Here is a 17,121-nt window from a genome sequence, read left to right as displayed (position 1 = left end):
TGGGCTAAAGTTGCATTAAAGAAAATCCCAGATGAATATAAAGAGAAATATTTTCATACTCAGAGTGGTAGAACAGTGGCGTAGAAAAGCAGTGGAAACCCCATCCTTGGGGATATTCAAAACTCAACTGGACAAGGTTGGATTAGAGACCTCCAGAGGTCTCTTCTGACCTAAATTATTCTATGATTCTGTACAAACCTGCTCAGGTTGAGGTGTTTCCTAGTTCTGATCTATACATGTTGACCTGTTTAAAGAAATCCTCTTAATTTGTTGTTGGGGGGTTTTTTTCTGTTTTGCTGTTCATAAAAAGTTATCTTTCCTATTCTGCTAACAGAGGGGAGCTTTATTTGCAGGGTCTGGCTCCAGGCTCCAATCAAGCCATAAGTAATAAATTTCATTAATTATTTGCTCTGTTTACACAGTTCTTCAGGGATATTTGAATTATTCTGTTTGTTTCATTGCCTAACATCAGACTGGTAAGTTTTCCATGTTTTTGTAACATTTGTGCTGTAGATCAGTTTTTGCCTTCGTTTGTGAGGATTTATTGTTGTCTCGCTGCTGTGAGTGCAGGCGAAAAATTTCACATAGCTGAACGTATTAGAAGAAAAATTGTAGTTAACTTAAGCCCACTGGTGACTACTACGATAAGCTCGAAATTTTTTGGTTCAGTAAATCATTAATTGGTGATTATTGGAAGCTGAAAGGGTATGACTGGGATAGAGTCACATTATACTCACTTGGATCCTCCTTTTCTTTCCTTAAGTGTTGGCTGTTGGCCACTGCTAGGAAAAAAGACATACTTCACTAGGCAGACTTTAGGTCTGATTTGGATGTTATTTCGAAGAGAAATCGCAATGGTGTTTGCCAATATGGACTCGCATGGGGTCAGTTAGACCCCCAGGTTTTAATTTCTGCCTTCAAGGTGCATAAGAACATGGAGATGAGTTCACTAAGATTTTGAGTTCCCCTATGTGGTATAAAAATTTTCCGTCACAATGAGATGCTGCTTGCAAAGAAGTAAAATGAAAGCATTGTGCTGGCCTTCCCCCAGAGCAGTTGAGTCACCGAGACGTGGTAGTTGTAACAGGGTTTCACAAAGAAACAGATTTTATTTTTCATATAGATAAAACCAGCAAAATTGGTATAAGAGTTTTCAAAACTCAAAATCGCTGCCCATGAAGCACTTAATGCAGAATGTTGTTTCCCTGTGTGTAATCTTAACTCGAATGCAAAGCTGGATTCACACCTTTCTCTGCAAATTACTAACATTCACTGTGAGATTTTGCCCATAGTACTGAGAGCTGTGCATGTTTAGTAGGAGAAGATTTTTTCCCCCCTTTATCCCTAGAATTCTGCTCCTTTTAGGTAATTTTCTTACCAGAAGGTTTAGGTTCCTCTTCCATCCCAGCTACATCATTGTGCAGCCCTCATTCCCCAGTGTTTCTTTCAAGTTCACTGGATAATTACCAGCAAATTCTAGGGGTTTTTTGTCAAAATAAACTTTGCTCTTATTTTAGACAAGGCTTCCCACCCAAGTAGCTCTTGCACTCTTTGAAGTTATTTGACTTGATAATATGATTTTGATCAAAGTCTTAAGCTTGTAGGCAATAATCTTGAGTTTGGTGTAGCTTTTATCATTTGGCAGGAATTTTTGTTGGCAGGATTGGTCTTGAAAACTCTGTTATATGTCAGTGATCTAACGTGTTCATTCTTATTAGACAGCTGAAGATTTTGTGTGTGTGTTAGTAGCAGTCGTCAGGGTTTTATCGTGATCCTGGCTAACTTAACGGAGTTTTGTGGAGTCAGGCATTTTCACTGTGATTTCTTGGAAGGGAAGGTTGATGGCCTGACCAAAAAGTACCTTGCAGTTCCCAAGAAGAGTTGCAGAGACATTTCAAAATAAAACATTCCCCCTTCGGCTTTTTTGCAGCTGGGATATTTACTCAGGATATTGAATCAGTTATTGGCCAACAGGCATTTGGCAAGCTGGAAAGCATAGCCCTAAAACCTTCATTTTAGCGTCTGTTACTGTTGTCTAATTTATGGGGTTTAAACTGTCCGACTGAAGATGTTGCACATTGATGAAAAATGAGGCATTCTAGAGATGGCAGCTATAAATTTGAATTTAAAATACACGAAAATTATTTTTCTCCTTTGTGAGAAATGTGTTATAACTAGAAAAGTGGGCTTGGTTATTTTGAGGGCTGTCAATAAGATGACAGCATTTTGATGTTGGTTTTTGTCCAACAAATATAAATAAAATCAAATAAATGAAAGTAATCTCAGTGGCACCAGTGAAACAGAGATGTGGGGAGAAAAATTCAAACATCTAGAGAGTTGTTCGTCGCTAACCTTGGCCTTAGGATTTATCACTTAAAAATAGCCTAGAATTGTTTGTTCATGCCTGTTTTCACGTAGGCATCCACTGAACGTAGGTGATGCTGTAGCTAAGACGGTATTGGCACAATTACAATAATCAGTACAAATTACTCTCTGTTTTTGTTAAGGTTCTTCTGTCACACTCTTTATATGAAAATCCATCTCATGCTTTAGCTTGAGCTTGCTTGAAGAAGTAAACAAATACATTTTGCTCTTTCAAGATACCAGGATACGCTCTTTGATGCCTGCAACGTGCTTATCAGTGTAGTATCTAGGCGATAATATTCACAGCTTATGTCATGGAGATAGAAAAGGATTTGCCATTTTGGGAGCGGGGGAGGAATTCACAAAACATATTTTAAATGCCCCTTTTAATCAGGCTGATCAAGAAAACTGACTAATCGGTTTGATTGCTGCAATGTTGTGCTCTTCCCCATTCTTTCCAGTAAGCTTTGGAGTGCTCTGGCCAACAGCTTAAGCGCGAGTGAACTAAAACCATTGAACTAGAGTGAACTGCATAATGGGCCTTTGATGTTTCTGTATGTACAGTGCATCTCTCACTCAGATGGCTTGGCAGAAGGTTCTCTCTGCCATTTATTCCCTCTCTTCCCTCCACTGTTAAATGGAAGCGGGTGTATTCTGCTGATCAAAACATCCAGCACGCTTCTGCTAAATCCTTTCAAACTGCAGCCAGGGTAATTGGGATGGGTAGGATAAATGCATAAGAGTATGGCAGTAAAAGTGATGGCAGTTCTTTTGAATGAGTGGGTGTCCTCCTGACATGTAATTAGCTGCTTTAGAAAGATGTGGATTGGCATGGTCATAATTAAAAGGATTTCTGTCTTTTCTGTGATTGAAAACAGAAGATCTTCCGCCCCCTAATTCTCTTTAATACCAGTGTTATTAGTGACACTTGGAACACAGCTACTTTGTAAACTTAAATAACGACCTGTTTGTAATGGTAACTTACAACAGCAGGGACTGAAACTGAGGTTAGTTTTCTACGCAAAGCTGCTGCCATTTCTTTTATGTTCCCCCCCTCCATGTATGTATTGCTTCTCAGTGAGTTTTAGAAACAAAACAGACGTTTAGTTATGTGTGACAGCGTGATTACAGATTACCCAGGGTTCTGGTTTAGCTCTTCTTGATTTGTTTTAGAGTTGTAGCGTTGAGGAAGATTAGCCGTGGCCCAGGACTCTGCTGAATTACTCATCCTGTGTTTTCACCCTGCCCGCAGGTAGAGGGTACCGATTGCACTGTTGTCCTCCGGTTCCTGAAGCAGGGAATGTAACTGGCTCTTCGGTGCCGCTCCAAGTTCTCCTTCGTAGTGTCTCGGTTTGGAAGCCTTATCAGCAGTTGTTGCCAAGTATACAACCGTATTGTCCTCAAGCTGTCTGCTGTCTCCTGTTGCAGTTAGCATGGTGTAATGATAGGAGCGAACTCACCTTTTTCTTAAGAAATCTCAAAATAGCCTGCAGCTGGATAGTTGGCTGGACAGTATGCTTGCCGTTCACGACAGGAGAGGATATATGGCGGTGATGTAAAATAACATCGTAATCTTTCTCTGGTATGTTGCTAGATTCTCAAAAAGCATCTGTCATAGGGTGTTACGTGCCTTTTTATTCTGTGTTTTTGTGAGAAGCGTTATCTGCTGACCAGTCTTGAGCACTGCAGAGCCTGTGCTCCATTTTTGCCCTTAAGTTTCTTGACCATATTTTTCCATAGTGCTGTTCTCCTGCTGCAGTTACTTACCAGACAGGTTTCCGGAGTTTTTTGGTATGCAGAGATGCATATAGAGACTCTCAGTCAAATTTAGAAAAATTAGCAGGTTCCTAACCGCAACAAATTTGCAAAAGAAGTCAGGAACTTCCTTAGGCTCTTATTTAAATCCTCCAGTTACTTTTCAGCTTCTTTGTACTGAAATACTTGTGTAAATCTCATCCAATGTCACTGTGGTCCAGAACAGACTTGTGGGTCATGGGTACTTCAGTTCTTCCAGCACGGTTACCACTGGTGGTACTACACTCACGGTAGCAATGGTAGCAACTTCTGTTGTAGGACATACGTTTTTAGACGTTAACTTGCTGCTGTCACTGGCCTCAATTCAGCTTCCTATCCTCCTCTCCGCACCCCTTTTCCTTAACTAATTAAAGTCTTCCATGTTATGGCAAGGTGGCATATGTAGCTTAAATAACCCACCTCTGTAATTAAGAGGTTGACTTTAGCCTTCTGAGATATATTTTACATCATTTGAGATCTAAAAATACATTTTACTTAGAAAGTTTATCCGTCAAATCGCTCAAGGAGGGCAAAGAGATAATGAAAGTAAATTATTAATTAATATTTCTCACCCAATATGTTCCATTAAGAATGTTAAGCATATATTCCATTCCTCAAAGCACATTTGACTTTGGATTTATTTTTTTTTTAAAGTCTGCCTGCTGATAAAGTTGCTGCTATCTCTCTTTGACAGGACTGTAGTGACAGTACTGAAAATATCCTTCAGGAGCTAACCAGAGCCAGGAGCTCAGAATACCAATTCACTGACCAGTTTTTCCTATACCAGAGTGCAAGCCTTTTCATTTATGCATTATGGCAAGCGAGCAGATCTTTTCAAGACCAAAATGACATAGACTCTCCCCTGACACATTCAAGCTGTTCTTCTGTTCAAAGGGTTTGATATAGTTTTGGAGTGGAAAGTAGCAGCAGGAGCATCTCGCCTTTCTGCGTATTGGATAGAGTGGTCTCAGTTTAAGTGGAGCTACGTTGGGTTCAGAATGGCAAAGAAGAAATTTGACGTGTTGCTGGGAAAGACCGGGTGTATTGCACAAGATGTGTAACAACTACTGCTTGAGAAGGGTAAACATCTTGGATGCGTTATTGATGAGATAGTTGAAGCAGTTTATGAAATGCTCTGAAATCTCCCAACGTATGTTTCTTTGTGCCAACGTTTCTTCATGGCACACCATAAAGTTCGTTTAGGAGTTGTTACTGGAATTTGAGACATGCTTTTGTTCGGGTTGTTGCAGAGGTAGTTGCCTATCAGTTTAGCTAAACATTTACATTTTGGCACACAGCTGCTCACGGGGCAGTAACAGTTTAATTGTGCAACTCTTCCTTCCTTTAGAGCTCTTTTAAGTCCTCTTTCTCCAGGTGCTTGGAGAAAATAAATGCTATTGAGATGAGGGAATAGATCCACTCGTTTGCAGAGCTTACCAGAGTTAACATCAGTTGAGAATCTGCCCCTAGATTTCAACAATACTCACTTATTAATGCTGGGATTTGTAGCAGAGCAAGAACGAAACAGTCCTCAAGTTGCATTGCCAGTAATTCAGTTCAGTGAAGTAGGATTGAACATTAGGCATCTGGTTAGGAGTAAAGAGTCAATGAAGTATCCATGGACATTAAGAAGGTATTTGTAAATGTGTTGAGAAAAAAAAATATTCCATTTATGTTTGTAAATCCATTGGATACAAATGGTAAAATTTGTGAAGAGTTATGTGGAAAAGGCAGACACTTTCAATTAGGGGATTTTTTTTTTTTTTTTTTTGCATTTGGAAGGGCAGGATGGTTTGTTCATCCCGTTGGATGAAGTAGATAGAATAGGGAGTTTGCATCGGGATTGTGGGAGGCCATCTAATATTCAGGGTCTCCTTGTAGGTGATAGACTGGTCCCTTCTGGCCTTAATTGTAAAACTATGATTCCAAAGAGGTAGACTTGTCTTTTACCGTTATAACCTGTTCATAGTATTTAATAATTTATAGAGATTTGACTACTAGAGGGGTTCTCTGCAGTAAGAACTTCTTTAAAAAGTATGACTTTCCATCAGAGAACATATTGTGCCTTATGTCTCTAAACCACGTGAAGTTCCAGTTATGTATGATAAATATCTTTTTACACTTTGTACTTCTGCCATAATGGGAATCAAACAAATGTAGTTTTGATAGCAGGTGGTTTCTGTATGCTGCCGTATTACTTAGATTTGCTCCAGTATCTTACAGATTCAGTCTGTCTATTCTACTGAGACAGCGATGCATACTTTCATACCAGTCAGTGTTGAGCAGCTAAAGTAGCTCTGGAACAGCATTATTCTGTTCAACTGTTATTTTTGCTTCATATTTGAAAATAAACAAAAAAACCCTAACCGAAAGCCCAGGTCAGTCTGAATTTCTAATCCGAAATTCTTTGTTGCTGTTCATTACATTAGACATTCAGATACATGAATTCTACTTGTTAAGGGTACCTTGCAATAATTTTTACCATTACCCAAGAACATTCAACATGAAAATCATTCAACATGAGTAAAATTTGATCAGTCATGACCATTTCCTCTAGCTGCAGTGCCTCAAGCAACTGTTTTTTTACAAATACTTTTCATCAATTGCCAGAGTGCTTCAAAAAATATCACAGCCCGCGGAAGTCCTCTTGCTAAACTGATGTCTCCTCTTATTTCCTACACTGAGCCTATATTTCCTTGAAGGAATTCCAGACGAGTGTTTTGAGCTATACCTCCTCCAACTGCTCTGAGCCATTCACTTTCCTCTGAAGTTGATTCTTGTTGGTACCGAATTTGTCACACGTTATTTTCCCAAACTTCAGCTCTTCTCATAGAGGTAATTTCTTTTATCTTTCATCCAAGCTCCTTCACACCCTGGAAATCCTATTTTACCTGGTTTACTGGTGGTTTTCTCATACTGAAATGCTCTGACCTGAACTCGTTGGTCTTACGGTCTCTAAATAAGGGATATATATTGTTTCCATCCTAATAAAAAGTGATCCAGTGTAATGCTGAAGCTTAGATTTGGTTCAGTCTTATGAAATCTTCCAAGCTTTCTGCTAGCCAAAAGACCTCGGGTTTTTCCAGCACGGTTAGTTAGTAGCCCTCCTCCCTTCCCTCATTTCAGGTTTGACACTTAGATTAGCAAATCAGGGAAATAGTAACTTTTAAGTATAATCTTTTTTTTTTTTTTTAATTAATACTTGGACTGTCTTTTTTACTGGGAAGACTGGTACTGGGCTGTGCGCTTCAGCAAATACTCAGCAATGTTCTAGGAAATTACTTGCAAAAATAAAGGTATATCTCAGATACGGCAGTGCTTCTAAACAGACTAATTTGATGTTTCTTGCACACAATTATAGTGCTCAGGTTTATCTGTTCTGTTTCGTTCTTTGTGCTGCTTGTCGTTTGCTGCCTCTCCCGCTCCTGGTAGGACTCACTTGTTGCTCTCCGTGCCCTTTCTCCCCTTTCGCAGTCTTCAGTGGCTTTTGCCATTTTAATTTTGTTCCTCCCTGCTTTCTCTTGTTTCTCCTTCTTCTCTTTTTCCTGTACAGGCACTTTATTACCTTCACACCTTCAAGCAGCCTATTTATGGTTAGACCTTTTTTAATTCCTTTAATACTACTTTAGTCCAAGTCAAGAGGTGTTCACCTTTCCTTTTGCCTGTTAGATAGTGCTGTATCAATTGCTTACTTGAAGTCCAAATATATATTGTCCACAGCATAGTATAAATATGAAAAATTTTGTCTGCTCTGACCATTTAAAAAAAAATTAGCTCATAAATTCAGTCCCTTTACAGCAGGTTCTTTACTTGCAGCCTCCTGTGTGAAATAAGATAGTTCCAAGGTGCTGGACCATCGTTAACAGAGAGGGACAAGGGAGTAGCATTTTTTTCTTCCATTTTATTTTGTCTTGCTTGCACTTAGTGTTGGAAGCTGTCTTAATCGGTGCCGTTGTTTTTCTTGGTTAGCGTGCGGTTGCCTGCTTTTTTAATGTGAGGGTTTGGGACAGGATGTGTGGATTTGCATAGCTTTACTGAAGGAGGCTGTGTACTGGTTCCCCTTGTCACTTCATTCACCCAGGGTTTGGGATCACTTTTTGCAGCCAGAGTAGCTTTTTATTAGTATTTTTTAAGTTGTTTTAGATTTGAAGATGACTGGGAAAACTTGAAATTACTTTTCTAAATGAGAAATTATAGTGAGAACAGTTTGGATTTTGAGCTTCCCATCTTTCAGTATTATCCACTGAATTTTCTCTTTCTCTTTTGGCTTCTGTGTAAATTTAGATGTCATCTATAGACTTGTGCTGAACTGAAGCTTGTGACTTGTTTCTAGTTGCTCTGGGGTCAGAGCCCTGTTTGTTCTTTCGAGAGGGACAGATTTTCCATTTCATCACCCGTTGCAATACAAACTCAAAAGCAAAAACCCTGTCGCCTTGCTTTTGGCTCTAGCCGTACCGTTAGTGACGTCTTTCCGATTCTCGTCAACAGCCGACCTTCCTTAATTTGCTGCCGGAGTTGTTCTTGAGGGTGACGGGCAGCACTTCTCACACCAGTGCGAACGCTCAGCGCGCTGCTGCTGGCTTAAACTGGGAGAGCACCGTGTCTCTTTGGAAGTCAGATGTCAGATCCGATATGATAAAGCGATATCAGCGTGCCACAGAACCACCGTAAGACAGGCTTTTACCTTAAAGATAATACAGGAATAACAAATATAAACTAGATTTAGTTCAATAGCAGTTCTATCAAAGGGTGACAAATAAAAGTCAGTTGTGTCCATGGGGAGCACTATTTTCTTGACAAATCGCCTTGGCTGTCTCCCTCTTGGTCTTTATGATCTTCCCAAGACTGACGAAAGCCCGGGAAGTGTGAAATATGTGCAGTACTTTTTTAATTTTACTTTTTTTTTCTTAGTGTCAATTTAAAAAGTGCCTAAGTGAGTAACAGGACTCCAGAGTGAGCTGGAGGAATAGGATTAGACCTCATTTCCCTCTTAAGAAAAGAGCCCTCCCTGCAGTCCCTCCGCACGTACGACTCCAGACGAGCGGTGGGAGTGCGGAGCCCTGCAGAATCCGGCTGGAAAGAAATCGCCGCTCCTTCCTCACGCTGCCCCCCGCCTCGGTTTTCAATCTGTTGGTGGGGATCTTCTTAACGAATCTCATTTCTCAGCCAAACCTTAGCAATCTCCGATTTGGGGTGGACGGTAAAGAGGGGGGAAGCTTGGATAGAATTCGGTAGGAAACTGCCTCTTGGATTGCAGGTACAAATAGCTTCGTGCATTAAACGTGCACCTCTGGATAACGGTATGTCTGAGACTCTGGGTAGAAGAAGCTAATATGCATATTTAATCACCCCTTTTTGGAATCACAAAGGCAGTTTCTTCCTATATTCTTAATTATTTCTAGGCTTATAATAGTGGCACCTGCTAAACATTTTGTCAAAGTAATTGTAACTGTTGGCAGGTGGTTATAATTTTGTAAACATACGTGAGAATTTTATGTGGGTTAAAAAAAAGAAGATATCAATGCTAGTTTAAAAAATTGCGTTAAAGGAGAATTTCTTCTGACCATAGTAAAAGGAAATAACAGAACACTATTAAGATGTATTAGTACCACTTAAGGATTCAGAAAATGAAAGCAATCCATATGTAGATGTTTTATTTTTCATTAGTAACAAAATGTTGTTTTCACTCTGACAACTTAATAACATATGAGTTGGGAAAGCCTACGAAATTACTATTGGCAAGAAAAGCTACAAGGACATCTCTTTTGCAGAGAACAGAAAATTAGCTTGTAGGATGTTGATGGGTGTTGATATAAGCAATGATCAAATGGGAATCTATTGCTGGGGTACTAATGAAAATAAAGTATTTGTGGAGCCTATAACACACACGGACCGTTCGACGTTGTACCGTCGCCCTGCTCTAGAGATGCCTTTTTTAACAGGGATTTTTTTTTTTTTCCCCTAAACCAAGTGATTGTCAATAACAGTGGTTGTAATTGAAAAAAGATTCATGTAGTAGTGAGTGTTGCAAACCTAGCAGTGAAAAGACAGTGGAACAGTATCAGAGGCACAAAAAAATGAAGCAAAACCCCCAAACAAAAACCCTAGCAAAGCGCCGGGGAGTCGCGTTTTTCATCTCAAAATTTTGTGCGTCTTAATTTTGTTCCACCGTCACGTTGGCTCGGGGGCCGGGGGGGGGGTGTCGTATCAACCTTGCATCTCCGGTAAGGGCAAGCGAGCATGACTGTAGTGGTAGTGCTGTGCGTGGGGGATGGCTGGCAGTCACCTACGGTTACTTCGTGTGTCTACCAAATGCATCAGTAATGTAAGATGAGCTGCGTCCCATCTCCGCTGGTCACCGTAACTCACCAGCGGGTTCTTACGTGTCTGTACGTTCCTCTGTCAGCATCTTCCGCTCGCGTATTTGTTTCTCCCGCCATGTGCCCCGACGAAAACGGCACCTGTGTCTCATCTGCTGTAGGTGTTCTGCCTACCTCAAGAGGTAAACATGGTATCCTAGAGTCGTATGTCCACAGTCTGTTCTTCTTTTTTACATGAGCACTAGCGCGCGTGCACACACACACACACACACACACACACACACACACACTGGAATGTATATTCTCCTCCCCCCTCCACCCCCAAATAACCTCTTGACCTGATCCTTGCTGTAGCCACCACCAACTCCTCTTGCAAATTGGATGCTGCTTTAAATGTGAAAACAAATGTTCAAGAAGCTATAAAACCTGAATGAAAGCTAAAGCTGAATTTATAAAGCCTTGTTGCATATGAGCCAAAAGTGCAAAAAGCTCTATATAATGAACTAACCTGCCACTCATATAAATATAAATATATATAAATATATTAAAATCAGACTGTTCTACAAAATTGTGTATTTGTATTTTTGTGTACGTACAATTTTCTGCTAAGCAGAAGGAGGATGTAGTATAGGATGATGTGAGAAGAGATTTTGTTTAATCATATTTCTTTGTTACTTATTTTTGTTAACATCCAGATGCCTGTCTTTGTCTTATGTGTATGACACTGTTCGAAAGGTGCAGTATCTCTCTCCCGCCCGCGTATTAAACCTCTTCCACCGTGAAAGACTCGGGTAACGCTACACATCATCATCAAACCCCGCAAATATGCCTAGGTCTTGATCTTAACAAGGGCTGCTCGTTCAGCTTAAAGACTATATATTTCATGTTGGCATTTAATGGGCGCATTGTGTCGTTGCTCCTAATAGTAATATCAAATATTCATGCGCTGGTTGATTGTTTTTCACACAGGTGTTCTCCAAGCGCGCTGCCTGCACCATCCACGATCTGTAGTATCTTTGCTACTGGTCCTCAGCCTGAAATTTCGGGGGGGGGGGAAATGAGGTAGGGTAGATTGGGAGGGAGGATGAAGAGATCCTTGTGTTAGGAAGTTGCTTATGGAAAAAAAGACGCCAGGGAAGCAGTACTGTGTATCGCAGGGGAGTGAATCTCAGGTAACACCACCACGGAGGAGGATGGAGGAAGGTGCCACGGGGAGCTCGTGTTCCCCGCAGCTGTCTGCACGCTGCCAAAGTGTATTTTCGCTTGCAGGAAGGCACGTTGGCGAAGTAATAGGTTGTAACTTCCCCTGTGCCGCTTCAGACGCGTCCTTCCATCCCTTGCAGGAGTGGTGTGCGAGCCACGCGCATCTCTGTGGCTTTACGACCGTTTGGTCCGTTGCTGTAAGAACAGTTGTAGCAGCCTTATTAGACGAGGTCCGTCTTCTCATGGCTTGATGCCCTGGCAGTAAAGATACTGATTTTTAAGAAGAATATTCTAAAATCTTCTCCAAATCGCTGCGTTTATCTGCAAGATGCTGATGGGTCTGCTCCATTGTTTGTTGCAAGGAGAAAAGTAATAGTTTTTCTCCCTTGGTGCACTTGGGAATCGTTAGTTATGCATTACAGAGTGGAGAACTGTCCAGGGAAAGAGGGGGTCAAAGGAGAACTGGGTAAAACAAGGTGTAGTGGAAAAACTAACGCAAAGCTTTGGGCACGAGGTGATGGACGTTCACCTTCTGGTTCCACCGCAGACTTGCTGCAGACCCTTGAGGCGAACCGGTCCGTTCTGCGTGCTTCAGTGTTCCCATCTCCGAAATGCAGGTGAGAGTTAATGTCCGTCACATCTCCCTCAGGCGGCAGGTACTGCGGAAGTATGAAGTATCAACTTCTTCCCTTGTGTCCTTTGCTCTCTGTTTTTTGTTTGTTTTGGTTTTTTTTAACTTCTAACATGGTTTCAACTGAATTTTGGCCCAGGGAGAGCGATACTGCATCTTTACATGTAGGGCTCATATTTATAACAATGTGTAATGACTGTAGCAAAAGTCCTTGTTTCTATATGTGAATGGACAGAGAAACAAGTGCTCTATTGTATTGATTAAAATAGTTAAAATGAGTCCTGTATCATTGTATCTCCTATTCTGGATTAGTGCCTTTTGGACAGTAGACTGTTCTGTAATTAAAATGTAGTATAACTGCTTTTTTGTACAGTTTTGTTTTAATAAAACTTTTTTTTAATTTGTGTTTATTTTAGTATTGTACCTATTAGAAAATAAAAATGTATAACTCAACAATGATGCATTTCTTCTCCAGTCCTTTTTGTGCAAAGCTGTCTGGGTGTGAAAGCCCGAGAGGCGCCTTGGGCGCAAGTAAGACCTAAAATGTGTCTCGAGAACTTAGTAAATGCAGAAAATACTAACTCGTTTGAGAAAGACTCAAGTCTTTGTGCCTTCCCTTTTTTGTAAGGACGGTCTCTGGGCGGGGTGAAGGTGGTGGACGCTACAATGGTGCGTTTGAAGCGGTGGCATCTCTTCCTTGGAGTCTGAGCCGTGGGCTGATACCGGAGGCCTTTGGGCCTCTCTCCACTAAAAGGAGATCTTAGGAGTAGAGTTTTACCTACTTGTTGGAGTGTAGTTGTGTTTGTCACAAGGAAAGGTGGCTTTTACTTTTTAAAGTAAAGGCTGCAGGAGCCTGGAGAAGGGCTGTTCGAGTCCCATCCCGGTACAGAAGGGCTCTGGCTGGAGGAGGTGCTGAAGGGCTGCAGGGAGCAGACTTTGGGGCCGTTTGGTAACGAAACCGAAAAGATGTTGAATTAACGAGTACAAGTGTAATTCTGGGAAGCCAAAGGCACGAGGATGCGCGGGCTGCCCTTTCATAGCGCAGAAACTGATTGGTTTATTGAAATGGTGTCTGGGTTCTGCAATACTGGTTAAAATCAGCGTGTGCAGCCAGGGTTTGAGGGTGATTTTGGGGCTTTGCTCGGGACAAACACCCCCAAGACAAGGGCCAGGGCAACTCTCGTTGCATTGGAGCTGCAGGTGATGAATGATACACCTTAGGGGTGGAAGCACCTTCCAAACTGGTCCTGGGGGGGAAAAAAATACCTAACCCCTCTGTCATCAGCTGCCAGATCTGCTCTGTTTGTTACCTGAGGGTGTTTTTCTCCTGGAGGGAGCAGAGCAGGCTGGGGATGGGGGGCACCAAACCTGCAGGGAAGGTGGGGCTGTCACCACCTGCCTGGCCCTGCTGCCTCCTCCTGCCTCCTCCTGCCTCCTCCTGCCTCCTCCTGCCTCCTCCTGCCTCCTCCTGGCTTTCGAAAGGAAACAGTAAAAATAACAACAACAAAAAAAGGGCTGTGCTCTAAATCAGTGTTGGCTCAGTATCTAGAATTGAAGGCTAAGCCCCTGGAACTGTTGGCTTTCGACCATTTTGCTCATTGCGTTTTGTTTCTTTAGAAGTTAATCCCCAACATGTCTCATTTCTTTCTAATTTCCATTGTGAGGGCGGCCATTATGGAGGAGCTGATGGTAACGCTGCCGATCCTCGGGGCCCGAGTCCCCCAGCTCATTTTCTTGGAGGAGAGAAGGGGAACGTGAAAGGAATGTGGCGGTGACGGGGCCTTTCCCAGTGTGACTGGGTGCACACACGGAGCCCTTTCCCAAGGAGAGCGGTCCCCGTTGCTGCCCTGGGTGGAGGATGAAGGATGGAACAGATGAAAACCAGGAGTGCAGAAAAGCTCAGTTTGGAGATCTTTTAAAAAAAGAGAAACAAATACACTCCGGAGGCCTGTGCTTTGCAAAAGGCTCCGCTTCCAGCCCATGTTGTGCTTTTGTTCCTGGAGAACCGGATGATCAGGGGCACATAGGTTGGGGGGGGAAATTCATCACAGGTCGGTGTCCAAAGCTGAGCAAAATCCCCCTTAGAAATCCGCCCTGCTCGTGGCAGAGCAGCGCCTGCGTGGCTCAGCCGGGGTCAAGCGAGAAGCCCGTGTGTGTGTGTGTGTGTGAAGCCGCAGGGCCGTACCCACACTCACCTCCTCCCCTGGCTGCCTCCTCCAGCTGAAATCCAGCGGCTCTGCTGACTTCACCGCTTGCCTGTTGCGTGGCAAAGGGCTTGAAGACAAGTGAGGACAATGAAAGCGGTACTAATTTGAAGGAAGAGAGGAGAAAAAGGTGTTCTTTGTGTTTTGGTTTTGGTTTTTTTTTTTTATTTTCCTGCTCATTTTGATCCGTGCCTTTTAAAAACAGCTTTGGCTGAAGAACAGAAAGCGGAGCATGGTTGCGGTGCAGGGAAGGTGTTACAACCACCTTCTGGGAAGAACGAGGTTTGAACAAAGTAACAGCACTTCAAAAGGCTCCTGTGTTTCAGCCAAAGTTGGTTTTGGTTTTTCTTTTTTTTTTTTTTTTTTCAGAAGGTAAAACATTAAAGGGAAGTGGCTTAAAAAAAAAAAAAAGCAGCTGTATTTTCATGCACTGATTGCAAGACAACACTGATAAAAATATCCTTTGCCAAATGACTTTCAGCAGGGATTGTGGGAGCAACACAGTGTTTGTTGCTTTAAAAAAAAAAAAACCAACAAAGTAAAACAAAACCACCCCAAAAAATCCAAGTCAAACCCTGCCAGTTGTTTCCAACATGAAGCTGTATTTTGGAGAAAAATGGTGCCAAAGAGAAAGAAAATAATGTGACCGAGGGAGGGAGTTGCAAGGACATCTTGCTGCCCTGAAACATTGGTTGGGTGCATTGGGTTTCTCATCACCCTGAGGCCTTTTTGGCTGGCAGGGTTGGTGGTAGCAGGGTTCCCCACAGCGCCAGCCTCCCTGCCTGTGCCTGTACCTACAGAATAACCCCCCCCGACCCCACAGCGAGGTAGAAAAGTCCCTGAGAGCCCCCCCTGCCCTGCAGGGCCCTGCCATGCCCAGGGCTCATTGACGTGCAAGGCAGCAGCAGGGATACGCGGGGAGATGTTTTCCGCCGTGCGCTGGATCGGTTCTGGGATAGAAGACCCAGAGCAGGGCACGGCACGGCTGCCAAATGCGGGTCGTTGTTCGGCAGCGCTCGTGCCTTCGAACAAGGCTTGGGCATATCAAGAGGCTCCCTTAAGCACTGGCGTGACTTACCGGCACGGGACTCACCAGCCCCTCTGTGCCTGCAGCAGGTCCCGTCCTGCCACCACGGCCCCTCCTCAGGCACCAGCGGGTGCTTTTAGCGCGAAGGGACAGCCTGCAGCATTGTCCCGAGCGGTTTGACCCCCGGTGCAAGCAGTGAGGTGAGCAGGCGGTGGCGTGGGGCAGCTTCCCTGAGTAACAACGGGCGTCTGCTTGGTGTGTTGCGAGGGCCTGGGAGGGATGCTGCAACATGAGGAATTTGTAATGTCTTTTTTTTTTTTTTTTTAAATTTAAATTTATCAGGGTTTTTTTTAGTTTGCTGATTCACTGCCATTACATTAATTAGAGACATTGATAATCTGAAAGAGACGCCTGCCCGGCCTCTCAGTGCTCTGCCCAAAGCCCCAGCCCGTGACAGAACCCACCGGCAGGCACCTCCAGCAGTGTCCGTGCAAGGCGGCTGCAGCTGGGGCTCCTCGGGCTGCACTGGGACGACGCGAGGCAGAGAGTCCAGGTGGGGAGAGCTTTCGTTGTTCGGTTTTGCTTTTTTAAGAGCCAAAGCTTTTACACCCCAGCCCTACGCAACGCAACTGCACTGCTGCGTGACCCCTGTGTCTCCACTCCCTGCAGGAGGTACTGCGGGCATCAGGGCCGTGTTTTCAGGCTGCAGGACACACATTGCCCTGACCACGGAGGACATGAATTTGCAGCTGCACCTCACATCAACGGGGTAACGCTGGTGACCGCTGCGATATTCTGCTGCCGTGGACAGCGATGGCTCCAGGAAGCACGTGGCTGCTCAGAGGATGTTTCTTATTTTTCAGACCAGCGGTTAGCCAGCCCCAAGACCATCTCACAGCTCGTACTCAATCTGGACACCTGACCATAAAATAAATCGTTTCTTCAGCCTTACATCTTAGTTCTCGTTGCGAATTCACAGCCAGGACAGACCGGCTCCTGGCAGCAGCCGCTGTCCCTTTCCCCTCGTGGCTGGCCAGCGCAAACCAATGCTGAGCTTGGAGCAGCCCCTCTTCTCATCCATCGCTTGCTGCATCTGTACAAATTTGGGGGCATCAGGTAGCACCAGGCTGTAACCACGTTAAAATCAGTGTTCAGCACTGAGTTCAGGCTGAGCTGGTTTTCCAAAAGGAGCCATTCCCATCCCAGCTCCCTCCCCACTATGCAGGTCGTGGATTTTTAAAGCAGTTGCCCTGCAAAACTTGCCCCATCCCAGCTGGCATCCACCTTCCCTGCCCCCAAAGCACCGGGGCCATTTGCCCAGTTTGGGGGGCTGCAAGCAGTTGGTTTCCACAGCCCGTAAGGGGAACAGAATGAGCAGAGGAAAGAAAAATCACGGCAGCGACGAAGGGCAGGGCCGGCAGCAACAACCCCTTGTCCAGTCTGAAGCCCACCAGCTGGAGAGCGAGGGGGAGCACCGCCAGAGCTCCATCTGCTTTTATTAAGCATAACGATAGGGGAAATGAGTCTTAAATAAAGCCTTCCCCTGGCTCAGCCCAGCTCTGTGGACCCACGGTCTGT

Source organism: Gymnogyps californianus, chromosome 3 (assembly GCF_018139145.2).
Source record: "Gymnogyps californianus isolate 813 chromosome 3, ASM1813914v2, whole genome shotgun sequence".
In the NCBI taxonomy this organism is placed as follows: Eukaryota; Metazoa; Chordata; class Aves; order Accipitriformes; family Cathartidae; genus Gymnogyps; species Gymnogyps californianus.
Note: the sequence above shows the minus strand (reverse complement) of the source record.